At 45.1% G+C, this 6,003-nt stretch overlaps 1 pseudogene across 1 annotated transcript; it reads right to left on the bottom strand.

Annotated features, from left to right (window-relative positions):
• Positions 1–202: 202 nt before the first annotated feature.
• Positions 203–829, bottom strand: LOC306816393 (ephrin-A4 pseudogene; annotated as a pseudogene). The gene has a single exon. The product of its transcript is annotated as an ephrin-A4 pseudogene (transcript).
• Between the last annotated feature and the right edge of the window lie 5,174 nt (positions 830–6,003).

A 6,003-nucleotide genomic window follows, 5' to 3' on the forward strand; every position in this document is an offset into this window, starting at 1 on the left:
GCAAAATATTTCCTACTTTCGAATGCCAGAGGGATGGAGAAGAAAACATTTTTCAAATTAATAACAGAAAACTATTTAAATTTTTTTTTTTTTTTTTTTTTTTTGACACAGATGTTAACAAAGTATATGGATTGGCAACCACTGAGTGAATGTCCTTGGCAATATTATTAATTGCCCCCAGATCCTGCACCAATTAATTAGTTCAAGATTTAAGAGCAATTAATAACACCACCAAAGAGAACGCCAGGCACGGGCTGTAGGACTGCGATGGGACCACGGTGTCCCGGGCAGGCACCACATTTTCGGGCTCCTTGCGCTTTCGAGGCTGCGAATTGGGCACCTTTGTTACCGGCTTTGGCGTGGTGCCTTGGCAGCAGATGGTGACGCGCAGCTTTAAGCACCGCCCGGCACTTTCGGGGCTGGGCACGGAGATGTAGTAGTAGGTCTCTCCGGGCTGGAACTCGATGCCGAGTGGGAAGGGGGTAAAACGCTGGATCTTTTCGGAGAAGCGAAGGGGCCCGAAGGGAGCCCGGGGCCGGTTGCACTTCCAGCGCATGAGGGCGCCAGGGGTTTCGTAGCAGCCGCGATAACCTTCCCGGTTTACTATGAAAAGCGTGAAGGTTTCTGCCTGGCCGGTGGGCACTGCCCCCTTGTAGTGCGGGCAGTAAATGTCTAGGTAGTCAGTGATGGCCACTTGGATGGAATAGTCGTCTTGCAGGAACTTGGGGTTGCTGCTGTTCCAGTGGATACTGTGGCGGAAGCCGCTCACTGGCGGCACCCAGAGCAGCGGCGCCCAGAGCAGGAGCTCGAGCAGCGGCGCGGGGCGCATGGCTCAGGCTAGCCTGAAAAGTGCCTACATACACTAAAAGATACTTATAGTTCCGTGCCTTCGGTAATTCTGAAAAATCTACTAGTCAGTAATTTCCTGGTTTTGGTCCCATTTGTAGTTTCTTTGTCTGACTGAATACAATTTTGACCAATTTAACGTTTTGGGCGCTCTAGTCCTAATTCCTTCCACTAACAATTTCTGATATTCCCTGATAGATTTTCTTCTCTCACCACTGTTTGGATCCCATTCTGGATCATTGTTCGGCACCAAGCCACCCACGGCTCTCTCAACCGAATGCAGCCCGATTACCTCCCGAGCACGCTCCCCCACTGCCCGCAACACCATTTCCCCCTCGGTGGAACCCACTAAGGCATCCAACAAAACCTACAAGTCATTTCAATCTGGACTCCGAGCCCTAACAATCACCCTGACCACCCGCGCCACTTCTCCAGGACTCTCACGGCAACCACCTGCTGATTGCCTCCGAATCACCAGATTTCCTAGGGAGAAAGGCACCTTTACAAGCACCTTTTCTCCTTGGGGTCCCATAGCTTCCCTTAAGGGGGCAATAAGCCGGGGTTCCCCATGATTTTTTTTTACGTCCTTATCTAGTTCGAGCCGCGAGCGGGGCACCTCGTCGACCCTGGGGAGAAACAGGGGAAGGGGCTGGGGAATGCACAACAACTTTCCCAACATTCCCTGGCACTACCGCCATTCCCGCCACCTCTTCCTCTTTCCCCCCCCCCCCTTCCCCCTCCTTCTCTTCTTCACTGCTCTCCGGCAACGGCGGACACAGAGAGGAATGGGGTGAAACAGAGGGGAGGGGTGAGACAGCCGGAGGGGGTGAGACAGCAGGAGGGGACGAAGCAGCAGGCACATCGGGTGATATCATTAAAGACAAATCTTTCTCTGGTCGAGAGGTTAAGGCTAAGCACTGGACACACTTAGATCTTCCTTTACAACCCCCCCCCACACTCAGGTTCTTTCATTTCCAATACCATTATTCCACATTCAGTCTGCCACTCCTTCTTGCGGCGCAGCAAATAAAACAAATCTAAATACTGTATCTCATCCCATTCTTCATTTTCCCTTAAATACTGCATTAATGAGTTCAGGGTATCATAATTCACAGTACCATTTTCTGGCCATGCCGGCCCCTCTCGCTCATATTTTGGCCATTAATGATTACGATAATCAAACCCTTTACTTTTCTACTTTTTCAACAGACATCCTAACGGTGTATTTCCGGGTATACCCTTAGAGTACTGAACCATAAATTTGAATGCTTTAAATGGCATTTTGAACCGGTTTCACTTACAACTGTACAACAACTCGGCAACCGATCGCAACAACTAATATGCAGCAACGTACAGAACAATAATAACCACAATTAATATTAACAGTTTAACAGAATCAATCATACCACATACTCACACTCACACAACAGAAATAAATAAATACCAGAATAAATACCAGACCAATCCAACTTGCCACTTCTCGACGCCGCGAGGGGCAAGTGCCGGACCTGCGCAGCTTTCGCCGCGTCTGACAGCCGGCGTCTAGGCTTTCCAGACCAACCAGACGTCTTAGCCCAACCCTGCGAGGATCGTCGCCTCGTCTTATGAGCAGGCACCCAAAACCAGAAACAGAAAATAAAACACCTTCGGGCTTACCTTTTGCAGTCGTCCGCCAGGCGCGGGGGTCGGGCACGAACCGATGACTCCCCAAGAATCACTCGGTGCCGGCATGGAGTGGATCAGAACGCGAACCGCCCCAGCCACCTTCGGAGTCCTGCCGCGGTCGCCAGAAAACTGTTGCCCGATCCGAAGAAAACACAAACAACCGAAGTAATTTATGCGGTGCTTTATTGAGGCCTCGGGAGCCCGTGGACTAGCGTCCAAAGACAGAGCCCCATTTGACAGAAAATTCACAGGGTTTTTATATGTTTCTTTACATGATTTCTTCATCTTAACAGATTCTTACTTCATTTTTGATACCTGGTACCATAATCTCTCTGACATTTAAGATTTTGCCAAAAGGTACATTCCCTAGATAAATGGATACACTCCTTAAGATAAGTAATTATTTCTCAACTACACTGCTTATATTACAAAATTTGCTATAAAGTTCATCTGCTGGTTACATGCGGCCTACCAAGTCTTAGCATAACTACTACTAATGTCAACTAATATCGATTACTAAGGTTTATTATTATTTTAATACAATTTATTGTATCAAAATGGCAACAGTGTTGTTACTTGTGTTTGTCTATAAAGAAAATACAGCTATCCTAGTTTTTGAGGAGCTTGTCTCCTCAAAAATTCTAATGCAGACATTCATTTGGGATGTATGTAAGATGTCATAATGTAACTGTTTCAAATTCTTACTCTAATTTATTTTCTTTAAACCTTAAAAATATTGATTGATTGATCAATCGATTGCTTGCAGAAACCCTTGGAATACTTTTCAGACTGGCTGAGAAATTACAAACACGCTTTTCTGGAATGCTTGTACAAACACAGTTACTGAGGCTGCTGTGAATGTGCAGGAGCTTTTCACAGATGTTGGACTCTTGCTATGGGGCACAGGCATTAGCACAGGGATGTTTTGACACCACCCTGTTTGCAGTAGTCTACAACCCGTGATTAACCCTGCTCCACTGACAGTTCCCTGGCATGTGCAGATGCCTCCAGGTGGCCAGAAGAGAGATCAGGCTCCTTGGCAGCATTCCCAAAAAGGCCACAGGACAAATGGGAACATCACTATCACTCACCCAGCCAGACTGTCCCACAGACTCTGAATTTGGGCATTGCAGGGATCAATCCAACAGATCACCTGCACTTCTCCAAAGCCTGAGCAGAGCTTTGCTGAGAGTTCAGCACTGCCCACAGTGCCTGGGCTGACACTGAGCGAGCCCTGCATGGGCTGCTGCCCCAGCACCATCCAAGGCTGCCTGGCTGGCACAGCAGGAGCTGGTCCCACTGCCAGGGGTTTATCCTGTCCCTGGAGGAGCTCTTGGAGCCCTGAGAGGAGCACACGGCACTGAGCATGGGCTGCTGAACTTCCATGTCCTTGTTTGTGACACTCTGGGACAGGCTCGGATCAACAGGCCAGAATGATCTGAGCAGGGCAGATGCTGGTTTTATCCACACCTGGGCCAAACAGCACCGTAGGAAAAGTATCATTGGTAGCTGTTCTTGGTTTGGCCATTTTTATGGTGAGGAAAACATTTGTATCCCAATTCAGCTTTATTTGACTGTGCAGTTTCTGGGAGCACTAAAATTATTTTCACAAACATAAGAAAATTGTATGACTGTAATTTTAAGTGCATATGAAGCTAAATGTAAACAATCCTTATATTAGATAGGAGTTGCCTGCCTTAAAGAACCTATGACTTTGCACCTATTATTTCCCTGATTTTGTATCTTTCAGAGGAAGCAGCACAGTTCATTTGAACGAAGCCCTTCCTTACACTTAAGAGAAAAAACAAGTTGTATGAGAGCTCTGCCAGCTGTGAATGCATGAAGAATTGTACTGCTATGGAAAGTGTACACTGTTTAACTACATTTTTAGGAGAAGAGCTAGTATATAAATTCTTTAATGAAGGAAAGTACCGGAATTTGAATTTTTCTTGTATAATATCAATTTCCCAATAGGTTTTGTGACTGTATTTTTCCCTGTATGCAGACTTCCCTGGCAGTGACATCTGTGCTGAGTGCTGGATTGGATAGCTGGGTCTGGGGAGATGCCTTTAGTTCATGGCACACACAGGTCTCAAGAGGGTGTCCGGGTGTCCCTGTGCTCTGGCACCAGCTGAGGTGTGCAGCACTTCTAGGGCTGCCTCCAGGAGTGATGAACTCGAGTTAAAGCTGTGCCTTCTGCTGAGCAGCTGCTGCCACCTGACAAGGAACAGCTTGGCCTAATATAATAAACAGAGGCATCTACATTTCTTACTAATCCCAGGGTCTGATAGAATGGTTCTTCATCCTGCTGTGATCACTGAATCACAGGGTTAATTTCTACAAATGTCCCACTTTGTCTGCTTTATCCCTGCTAGCTCCATGAGCCTCGATATCCTGCTGCTCAACTTCCTTGAGAAAAACTGTCCTTTCCTTGGAACAAGGTTCTTCACTAACAGTTTGACTCAGAAGTTGCTCACTGATGTCTCTCTGATTCCCAAGTTATTTCAGATCTACAGCTGCCTTTTAGGGATATACCCTGCTGCTCATTTGATTTCTGAGGGATCTTCTTTAACTATTTTCAGGACTGAGCTAGAAGGAGCAAGTCAAGGTTCAAGGGAAGGACTTGTGTTTCCTACTTCATCCAGGGTCATTTAATTTGAAAAGTTTTAGACTTGGATTTTCAACAGTGAATTGTCTTTGGGCCAGATTTAAAAATCTCTCAACACACTCATATTTTCAACATGCAAGCTTTTACACTCAGATTAGTCTCTTTCACTGAATGTTAGTAAAAAATTGAATGGGTGATGAGCCCTCCACTTAGTGTTTTTCCTTAATGAAAATTCCATAGTGATGCTGAATAAAGTGCTTGATTTGGATACTCCTGGAAACTCCATGCCTTCCTTCTCCCCTTCCTTCCGTCAATGTAATGAATACCAGCATTTCTTATGTCATTATACTTGTTGCCCATGTGTTTGTTTGAAGATCATGCATTTAGTAATGTTATGTTAAAATCATCTGATATAGAATCACTTCCCCACATACTTAATTTTTGCCTCCAACTACACCACACCTCGACATCTTTTTCACCTACTTCCACTCTTGTAATAGACCAGTCCTTTCTCCCTTCAATCTTGACTAATTTGATCAAATAACACGAAAATGCAATGATCCCTTGAAACATGGTCATCTAGTCAGTATATTTCATATTTTCTCAAGACTTAATTCTGACATGAAATAAATAGTCTTTAACCTTGAAGAGGCACAGGACATGAATTCAATTGAAATCAGTGCATTAATTTTGTCTTCAGAATTCCTCATGAACTGTTTCAAGTTTGGATGAACAATTAAGTGACTTTAACGGACAGGGAAAAGATGATGATGAATAAGCAAATAATGGCTTGCTTCAGTGCACAGCAGTCTGCAGTTTAAAAAGAGAATTTCATGACATTTTGTAAGTTTTGAAGAAGCAAAGAGAATAAAAATCTTTAAATG

Source organism: Erithacus rubecula (assembly GCF_903797595.1).
Source record: "Erithacus rubecula genome assembly, contig: scaffold_557_arrow_ctg1, whole genome shotgun sequence".
Classification (NCBI taxonomy): Eukaryota; Metazoa; Chordata; class Aves; order Passeriformes; family Muscicapidae; genus Erithacus; species Erithacus rubecula.